Source organism: Amblyomma maculatum, chromosome 2 (genome assembly GCF_055883805.1).
Source record: "Amblyomma maculatum isolate TAMU_Amacu chromosome 2, ASM5588380v1, whole genome shotgun sequence".
NCBI lineage: Eukaryota > Metazoa > Arthropoda > Arachnida > Ixodida > Ixodidae > Amblyomma > Amblyomma maculatum.
The window spans coordinates 181,836,651-181,848,165 of record NC_139345.1 but is presented as its reverse complement, the minus strand read 5'-3'; positions in this window follow the sequence as shown (position 1 = coordinate 181,848,165).

The following is an 11,515-nucleotide window of genomic DNA, read 5'->3' as shown; positions in this document are numbered from 1 at the left end:
GTGACTTGCAAAGTCGGCAAGGAAAGCGCATGCAAGAAAAGGGGGTCGCTGCGGTCCGAATTGCTCTCTTTTTCAGGCGAACGTCGGACATGTGTAATTACTTATGTATTTTATTGTTTAATCTTGCATTTACTTATTTCATCACATGTTACCAGCCTAGGACATTGCATAAAACTCGATGCCTACAAACATATTGAAGAAAAAGAAATAGAGGCTAAAATTTCCATTTGCGAAACCAGAAGTAGGGTCTTGATGAAGGCCCAGCGTTGAAGGAGTTACTCCAGGCAAAAGCACTGAAAGTTCTATTTTCATAGCTTGCGACTCGCATTTTTGACCATAATTTTCCAAAAGTATTTTGGGTTTCTGCCGTGAAGTTTTTTCCGAAGGAAATTACAGTGCATCTTCGTTTTATTCAATTTTGTCCGTTGTGAAAAAAAAAACTATTAGTCATAATAACCTCCTCACGATTTTCTGTATAATTCTCATACAAATGTCATACAATCTCATTTTGTATACGTTGATTGACAGTTATATCAGATGACATGCCATTTGCATGCGTTAATAATGAGAAACAATGCATTAGTTTACTGATGTCCCACACCTTTATTCATACCTTTTTCTGTCAGGCTAAAATTCAATTGTGAATAAATTTATACATTATTTATTTTAAACCGTATTAGTTACCAACTAAATTCTAAAGAATCGTATTGGTAAAATTTAACATTACTGAGATAAGAAAAAATTCGACACCAAGGACCGCTTACGTGAACGCGAAAGATCGCACAACTAGTGTATTATAACTGCACATATGCTCTCAGTGTCATATGGTGTAGTCAACTGTAGGATTCGCGTCACAGCACGTGTCAACACTGTAACAATGCAGTTTGTTGGGCAGGTTGGTGAAGCGGCATACTCAGGGAAACGTAGCGAAGAACGCGATTGGACACAACGAAAAAGAACGCACACAAACGCAAACATGCAGCAGTGTTGCACACCGCCTTAAGAATCAGATGCCCACGCTTCCTGGTGTGGTGCGCACCACCACGCGGTTTGTTGCGTGATGCCCCACGTATTTCTTGTCTGAATGCCTTTTGTAAAACGACAAATCTGACTTTACAAGGAGGCCCATTAGTTATGCCTTAGAAAGGAGTGGTTGGAGGTTTTGTGCATGCCGTTGTCGCAATCGCTGCTTTCTTACTGCGACAATGGCTGACTTCACAGTTGCCATAATAGCATTATCGCACTTCCCGCTTCTGTAGCCCGACAACGGCTGGTGTAAAAGTTGCTATGGAAACTGATGCTAGCGCACAGCGGATGTGGTGTGAGGCAGGACGAGATATCCAGTGTTTATTTTGCTCTCGTTACCACCCACCCCACCTCCCTCCATTTATATATAGTTATGACCATTCCTTAGGATAATGACGTCATTTCCTTCATATGATATTCGGTATCCCAAATGTTGGCCATATGTTCTGCGCATAATATTTTGTATGAGGCTTTCGCTTAAGCTTTTGTGTGTTTTTTACGAACATTCTGGCGGATTACGAAAGCTCGCGCTCACACGACACTCACAATGCCCTCGCTCCTATGGCCAACACAGACATGGCGGAATTGGTAATCTTTCTTTCCGTCACCGACGACTGCGGTTTACGTCGTGAAGGCGCTTGATGTAGTGACGTTGGCAACCTATTTATGCAGGTGGATTGGGAGTTTTTTTTTTTTTTTTGCGAGCGACGTGAGCCTCTCAGATTGCGCTCAGACAGGCAAAATGGCGGCGATGTATGCGGCAGCCGGCATTCTCCTGTGGAGGTAGCGGACAATGGACGCTACGTCGAAAGCACTGGCAAAGTAAAACAGTGGTTGGAGTGTTCACATACCGCATTGATAGAATGCTTCGTGCTCAGTTGCGGAAGGGATGGCAATATTCCACGGTCATGTTCCTTCCTACCTACCCAGCTACAGACAAACAGGTGATCATTTCGCCAGAGAACTTCATTTTGGCCTCTAAAGAAAGTGTTTGTCTAGTATCTTCCAAAGAAAAACAAATGGAACCAAAGATCACATGCCTCTAGCACGCTCCACTTTCTGAACGTTTAGCATCAATACTAGTAAGCGTCGACCGAAAACACTTTCCTGCACAACTTTTCTTCGTCGACTTCGTTCCGGGCGCTCTACTCCCAGGAAAGTTTTATATGCACACTTACGACACCTGGAGAAGACGTGCCACTTTCAGACGACGCGTGAAGAAACAACTACTACAGCGAGGGCTCACTTCAAAACTAATGGGACATGTAATTTCCTCTCAAATAACAAAATTCCTAATGTATGGGGATTGTTTCCACCCGAACCAATATGGCTTTCTGGAACGTTCTTGCGACACGCAGAAAGCTCTCTTCACTAACTACGTAAGCTCCATAATGATCTTTACATTCCAATTTACGCTATCTTCATTAATTTTGAAAATGCCTATGATAAAGTTAACCAAAAACGACTCTTCCTACAACTATCGCGCAAAAAAAACATCTTAATACTCCTTTTTATAATATGATTTGCAGCTTTCTCGCTAATAGAGAACAATTTTTGACGCAACAAATGTTCCTCTTATTCCGCTGTTATAACTTTGGTACCCCAGGGCACCGTCCTGGAGCTCCTTCTTTTCTTAAATATATAAACGATCTGGCTACTAACATGTTCTGTAGCATTCGCATGTTCGCAGACGACTGCGTCATCTAAGGCCTTACATATATAAAAACTTTGACGTTGTGTTTCTTCGTTATGGCCTCCAGCGGGTACTAACGTGGTATAAAACACGATTAATGTCCTTGGATATAAAGAAACCATTTATTTCATAATTTTATCGACATCATTTACAACCAGTTTCGAGTTATCTTCTCAGCGGTACTTAAATAACTTCAGCGACAACTTGCAAATATATATGTATCCACTTAGCAAGCGATCTATGCTGGTCGTCTCATGTAGCCCACATCATTAACAAGGCAAATCGTCTTCTCCGTTACTTCCGTCGAACCTTACGGCAAGCACCCTTATCAGTGAAATCCCTCGCCTATTTAACACATATTCTTTCCAAACTAGGTTAACTTTGCGCCATTTTGGGACCCTCATCACAAAAACATTTCAGCTACTCTCGAAGCAGCAACCATCAGGCTGTTCGATTCATTTTCTCGGCACATTCTTATAACGTTAGTATCGCTGAACTAAAGCACAATGCTAACCTGCCAACCTTAGCTAACCACCAAAAGATGGCTACTCTGTGTTTATTCCATAAGTTTTACTACCATCCCTTCCTAAATCCCCATTATCAACCCGGCCCACTGCACCTCTGACCGCACAAACCATGGGAAGGCTGAATATCCTTCCCTTCCACGGATATGTGCACATTAGTCATCCTTCTTTGTTCAGTTAGCAAGCTATTGGAATGACCTGCCAAATGCCGTCGGGGACAAAGCGACCCATCATTATTTAGATCATCTGTCGAGATTTTCATCCGCTGAAGGTGCCGCTCCCTCATTTATGAACATATAAGGCCTTATGAGGTATTCGTAAATAAAAATAATAAATAATGATTAATTTTAGGGAGCCCAATAATATTGCAGAGTACACGGCCATGACCGTAAAACATAAGCCCTGTTGAAAAATTTATTCTCTGGAATGTGGGACTGTGCCATGTTCCCGACCGAAGCTGCATCCAGGACATACCCGCCGGAACTTCAAAGTGCTGCGCAAAATACAGACAAGGACATTCAACTATGGGCCGTCCAGCAGGCGCGGGGTGCGCTCGAAAAGCACAAGCCTCACAACCCACCACAAACGGGCCAAATGAGGTAGTGCAGAGTAGGGCATAACCCAGGGTCGACGCTTGGTTAGCGTCACGATGCTTTTATCCGTCGTTTGCCGCCTCCATAATAAAGTTATACACACACACATTCCCTGGAATTGCAGTTGGAAATATCAAAGCTTAATACTTAATATTTGGAACCTTGTTGATTTTCCTTTTCAGCATAGAATATTTATAAAAAAGGAGTCTGTCGCCGTTGTTATGCACAGTACAGTTGACGTTTGTGTATATGATGGTTTAGGAAATGTAACATTGTTTTGGCGACATTACCACGTTCCACGATTTCATTATGCGACTATGCGATTAGGGAAAGCCAGCTCAGCGAGCTTTCAACTTAACATTTTTCAGATAATATATATCGGACTAGAAATCTGGTTAAGAACATTCAGAAACGGAACTCACCTGTGATGTTCAGAGTCCGATTTCGTTATTTATTTTAGCCCATAAATTTTTAAAACAATAATAAGGTCAGTGGGCGCTTTCTTATATTTATTTATTTATTTACAATACTGTTCAACCCTTGAGGAGATGCGGCAGAGTAGGAGATTCATTGTTAAGGATGAAAATAGAAAAACTGGAAGAGGGAAAGGAAAGCAAACATAGAAAAAGTGATAATGCTGCACTGCAAGACCAGAAAATTAGGCATTAGTTACAACGGATGAGAACAAACAATCGTAAATTGCCGTTAGGAGGCAGCCTATAGTCCAAAAAAAAGAAGTTCATATCACGTTGAAATCTTTGCCTCAACCTGTTCAATGGTATTTACGGAAAAAACAGATTCACCAAGTTGATTCCTCTCTACCACAGTGCGCGGAAAGAATGAATATATGTATACATCATTCTTGCAATACAATGTAAGTAAAGTTGCCTTTTTTTTTCTAGTGCAATAATACGGGGAAAAGGAAATACACCTGGAAGTGGTGCTCTCTATATGACCATTTATTAGTTTGAACAAGAACCCCAGAGGAGATATTCTGTTTCTTTATCCGGTGGATACGGGGCCAGCTCTCCGAACCAGGTAAGAAATAGACGTTACGCCGTACTGATTGAAAATAAACCGTTCTGCCTTGTTTGTACCCAGCGATATTGTAGCGCAAAACAGACATGGCACACGAGAAGACCGAACGAGGTCTTTTCGTGTGTCTTGTCTGTTTTGCGCTACAATATCGCTATGTTCACGCAACAACAAGCCCAAAAAGCTGCGCTTTTGTTTGTACCCTTTATAGTTTTAGCATTGATTGCAGTAAATGGATCCTAAATAATATTTACATACTGAATGATCGGAAGTATAAGAGATGTATATGTCAAACTCTTTGTGCTACAGGAAGCGTGTCAAGGAGTACTTTGTAGAAAGCGTAGTTTACCATTCAGCTATTTGTCATAATTTTATTGGCGGGCTGCTGATAACTTTAAAATATAATCCAAATATTTGTTGCCTGTAACGCGTTCAAGCACTGTCCCACTGGCTGCGTACTGAACGATTAATGGTTGATTTTGTTTATCACTGACATAATGACGCTTTTCTGTAGTTGACCGCTATTTACCATGTGTCACACCAGTCTAATAACCTCTCTAGTTCCTTGTCAAGCTCTACCTGGAAATCCTTGAAGTTGATAACACTGTATAAGATACAATCATTCGCGTAGAGTTTAACATTTCAATTTATTTCATCAAAGATATCGTTTATGAATAGCAAAAGGAGCAAGAGTCCCAGTACATAGCCTTGTGAAACACCGCATGTAACAGAAAATATTTGGGAGGGAACTTCATTAAAGACCATATACTTATTTCAAGGTGATAGATATGCGTGTATTCCAGCCGCAGATGAGGTTATGCTTTAATGTTACACCCACCTAATATTATCATTTATTTATAGTGCGAGCTTTTATCGAATGCGGTGGTGAAGTGGAGAATATTTCATAAATTTGACTACAGTCGTTAGTTAACAACTGAAATAATGAACAGTTTCTCAACTCTGTTATGGCAGAGAAGTCATGCCTCAAGCAATGTTTGGCGGCGGACAGAAATAGGTGGGTGTCCAAAAATTATGAAATGCTTATGAATGATGTTTTCTAGCAGCTTACAGCATGGGAGGTAATTTTGGGAGGTAATTTTGGATATATAAGAGTTCGAATGGACTCTAGAACCTTACTTATAGAGTGGATTTAATTCGATAATGTCTAGTGCAGTGCAGGATGCTGATAAATAAATGAAAAATGTTGAGAGTAGTTCTGCGTATCTCTAAAATCGGCTGAATAGAGTGTTTTCCGTTCATCTCAGTTGAACAGGACATTCAATATAGCAGACTGTGATATGCACGTCCTCTATAGGCGGCAACGATTGAAATAAATGACTGGGAGGAATTGCGCCACTATTGCTAGTGAAGTCTGCTGCTCGTTAAAAGCATTTACAGCTTTATACGCGTCCGAGATACAGGTGTCATTGGTAATAAAGGTGCTACAGCTTGACATTTTAGGATTAATGTACCTCAAAACCATGCTCGGTGCTTCAGTTATCATCTTACTTAAACGCCTGTTGTAAAAGTTGTCCTTTTCTTCTTCCATCTTAGCTTTAGGCTTTCTGCTATAAACGGCAAGTATGTTTTAAAACGAATCATATTTGTTTTTTAACTGCTTTCTAAAGCGGTGAGATTTATTTTCAATTTTCAAACCTATCTTGTAATCCAAGTTTTGTTTTTAGTTTTACCTTCCAAGTTTTGAAAGAAACATACAGATGATTATAGGCATTTGCACTGTTCCTAAGTTTTACCCTAAGTGAATTGACGTCGCACAAAAAATATTCCAAGCAGTGTTGCAAAATTTGTCATATGATAACTCTAACCTATCAATAGTTGTCATAGCATCAGCCGAGGAAAATGTTAGCACACAGGGTGTTCTGGCAGACTGCTCATCCTTTATTGAGAAGAGCTGAACGAGTATGCGTTTATGATCATAAATTTGATGCGCAACTTCGCACTGAATTTCTCAGGTAATATTATTCCGTATAAAAACAAGACCTAAGATTGATTTGCTATTTCATTGTATTCGCGTGAACGCCTTCACCAACTGCATTTGATCGATCAGGAGTGCCTCATCAGTGAGATTTTAATTAACAGGAGTATTACTATCACTGGATGAAAGGGAGATCAGCCGATACCAATCAGGTTGAAATCACCTCACCTTAATACAGTCCCTCGTTTTAGACGCAAGATGACTCTTTAGGTTCTCTAATGTTTCAAGTTCAGACCCCGCCTATCACAACATAGTTATTATCGTAGCGCATTTTTCAGAATAATGGTTAAACGACAGGTTCATCACACATTCTCTCTTTCTTCAGGTTGTTACTAAAAAACAGTACAACCCCTTCTAGGTCACTACCATCTCTTCGATAAACACCAAAACTGGGAGGTAAAAATTCACTGTCATAGATGCCCTTGTGAAGCCACGTTTCTGTAGGAGGATTTAGGTCGGGTTCATGTACTGGGGCGAGATATCTAAGATCAAGGGTTTTGTTCACTACACTCCGACAATTTACATTCATTAGTTTATAAGGGTGGCATTTTTGTGGTGGGCACCCTATAAAACTAATGAATGTAAGTTGTAGGCGTGTAGTAAAAGTTTACTATCATTAAAATTTGCATTCATAACATAAGAATTTCCAGAGCCCTTTACTACGGCACCTTTCATAGCCAGGTTCGCATTGGGACGTTAAACCCACAAAGCAAACGAAACAAATTTCTGTGGCTGTCTTGGATCAACTCGGTTCTTAACTGGTAGTTATCATTGGTTTGTTCGTCCCAATTGTAATGCTGGCCATTAACCGAGACCTTATAAAAAACCAAGCTTAACCAGCTCTTTCGATCTCTGTTTAAAAAAATACTATTCCATAACATCTTTCTAATCTCACACATCCTGACGGAGAAGTCCTCTCTCGCATACTGATTGGAGCCTTTCAGGTTCGAGGATTGTTTTGCTATGCGCATCTTCTCCCGGTAACAGACCAGTATAGTAATTGGAGGGATTTGTAATCTTGTATGCTACCAAGTCTATGACTTCTCTCAATTCTATATTTGTTCATTTCAAGCTCATCGTTAAAAAAAGTTTCCGGTGGTTCTATCGCACAAGAATTATTCCTGTAAAATCACACACGCTTCTAAATGAAAAACAAAACGCACTTAAAACAACAAGAATATACGGATACGAACAATATGCCTTCAATATTGTCACGCACTTCCCGTGGTCTTGTATTGGAGGAAATCGAGGTGTGGCGGGAGAAGCAGAAGAGGAAGAGAAAGCTGGGTCGGTCAGCTTGGTGTGCTAACGTCCAGCTCATCTAACATCTGCCATGTAAATAAACCTTGTAACAAATGTGGTGGAGGTGCGAGGTAAACATCACCATGGAACCTCTCCTACATCGCCGAAGCAGAAGAATGGCTGGGCTGCCTCGCACTACGGGCGGAGATGGCGCAAACAGATGTTCCAACCCAGCCAATGCCAGCAGCTGAACCTACTACGACATAGCCTTATCGGGATTCTCGGAAAGTTTTATGGCAAGCCTGGGGAAGACGTGGATGACTGGCTTACCCAATACAATTGGGTGATCAATTACAACCGCTCGGATACGGAGACCAAGTTGGCGAATGAGGTATTCTTTCTTCAAGAAACAGCGGTAACATGGTTTGATAATCATGCAGCATCCTTTACAACCTGCAATTGCTTCATAGAAAAATTGACAGCGGGATTTGGCGATGCCGATGCTCGAAAAAAGAGCGCTGAACAGACTCTGGCTCAGCGAGCGCAAGTACCGGGGGGACCTGCACAAATTTCATAAAAAAAAAGTCCTCAAGCTGTGCAGAATAGTTAATGCTCGGATGACTGAGAAGACAAAGTCGGCCACCTCATCAAGGGAATAGCGGAAAACGTGTACAGCTTTTTCATCAGCAAGGACGATTTGTATACCACCGCTGATGTAACACGACATTGCCGTACGTTGAAGGTTTGAAGCGACGCCGTATCATCCCGAAGTTTGGTCGGTTGCCGAATGTCACAACTCTCTCTAGTGTGGATGTATCAGAAGCGATGAGCATTGAGCATAGCAGATACAATTCGACAGATTGTCCGCGAAGAGCTTCGGAGGCATCAAGATATCCTCTCACCATCAACGCCTACGACAGCAAGCACTCTCGTCCTCTTCGTCGACTACATCCAGAACATGAAGCGTTTAATCCAGCGACGATGAGCCTGATTCATCGCGTGAATGTGAGCCACCGGTCTGTTATTCTTGTGGAATGATGGGCCACATAACGCGTTTTTGCCGCAATCGCTGTCTATAACCGCAGTGGCGCGCCGGCAGTGGGTGCATTCCCGTACCAGGTTTCCCGCTGACAATGATGATCCTAATAGAAGAACACCTGGCCAGAATGAGTACGGAGTAACACCTAGCCGACAAGAGCAAATAACGGCGCTGAACCTAAACGAATCACCAGCCTCTCACCGCAGCCTGACACCACCATCTCCGTGCCTACGACCCTCAACTCCCCGATGACGATCGCCACCTCCAGAAAACTAGTCAGTGCAGTAGATGGAATTGAGGTCGCAATTAATTCTAGCGTATATATATGCATCTGCCCGTTTCGATGTTAAAGAACCAAATTGAAATGTTTGTGGACGGTGTAGGTGCAATGGCTTTAATGGACACAGGTGCAACCATTTCTATTATATGCCTCGCTTTTAATAACAACCTTGGTCATAAAGTTATGTTTGGTTTGGATCGAACGGTGACATTGTGTGGTGTTGGTAGCGAATCGCTTACCCAATTTGTAGTCTGTTCCGTGAACCTTCTAATCGTCGGCCACACATTCGGAACCGAATTCCCAGTACTTGCTCGATCAACCCATAACCGCATTCTTCGTTTCGATTTTCTGGAAAAAATGTTGGGGCCCCTCTCGACTTTCGCAACGGAGACATTTCTATGAGTACTCGCATTGAATCTGCTTTTGTGGAAATTCGCCGACTAATCCTAGCATGTTTTCGGTTTCGGGCGACATAGTCATCGTGCAATGTCAGCAGAGTTTATACAAGTTGTTAGTTCAAGCTCTGTCGGTGATGCTTTCGAAGCTCTAGTTGAACCACTACCCTCAACTGCGCGAAGAAAAATGTTCAGATTCGCTGTTGCATCATTTCAATCAGGAATGGCCATTATTCTTCGTCAATGACTAGCTGCTTTAATGAACCTGTTGTATTACCACGAGTCCTAAAACTTGCCAAATTTGACGAATACGCTGTTGAATCAGTGGCAGTGCTCAGCACAGAGAATTCCAAGCCTACCGCATGCTCCGAAGTAGAAAAGTCGAAATTTCTTGCCATGGTTAACTCCCTGCCAACAAGTGACCGTCACAGTTTAGTGGAAGTTCTGTCAAAACATCCTGCGGCTTTAGATTTATCTCGGAACTCGCCACCATGCATTCCCATTACCCATACTCAGCAGAAAAGCAATACTGGGACTACTTATCCAATCCGTCAGAAGCTTTGTATCCCCATCAGAACGCCAGACGATCGAAGAACAAGTTTGTGATATGCTGCATAAGGGCATCAATCAGAAATCGTCTAGTCCGTGGGCCGCCCCTTTGATACTAGTCAAAAAGAAAGGTGGCACATGGCGATTTTGTGTCGATTATCTACCGCTGAATACTTTTACCAAGAAGAACGTGTTTTCTCTGCCACGTATTGATGACGCAAATGATTGCTTGCATTTGGCCTCCTATTTTTCCTCACTTGACCTGCGATCACGCTATTGCCAGTTTCCCATGCATCCGAAAGATAAATAAAAGACGGCAATAGTCCCCCAGACGGACTTATAAATTTAATGTGGTGCCGTTTGGATTATGTAATGCTCCAGCCTCCTTCGAACGATTCATGGATACAGTTTTGCGCGGAGTGAAGTGGCATATTTGTATATGTTTTTTGGACGATGTAGTTATATTCGGAACTCTTTTTCGTGAACATACCAGCCGGGTATAGAATGTCTTGGACTGTATTGAAAAAGTTGGTCTGTTACTCAATTGCAAGAAGTGTCGTTTTTGAGAACGTCAGACAATGGTATTTAGACATCTCGTAAGCAAGGATGGGGTCAGGTCTGATCCGAGAAAAATTAAAATTGTGACTTGTTTAAAAGCGCCGAAATCGTTAAAACAGCTCAGTTGTTTTTTGGGTATTTGCTCTTATTTGGGTATTTGCTAGCGTATCCACTTACTTGCCTTCTACAAAACGATGTGCCTTTTAAGTGAACTACCAATTGCGACTCCGCCTTTCGAAAGTTAAAACTTATTTTGACATCAGAACCTGTACTACGCCACTTCGGCCCATCAGCTCCAACAGAACTTCACACTGACACCAGCGCAGTCATAGGTGGTGCAGTGCTCCTACAGCGCCAAAATTGCAATGAGGAGGAGAAGAAAACATTTATTCACAATGAAATGATTTGGTAAGAGAGGTGCGTATGGTTGTGGAGATGAGTGGCAGACCCTATTCCGGGACGCCATTGGCCGCCGCCGGAGTCCTAGCTTTCTGGACCAGGACACGCTGGGCCTCCAGGTCCGAGCTGGACAGGGTCGCCTCCCAGCCCTCCCTAGGTGGCAACGACATGTTCATTGCCATTGTC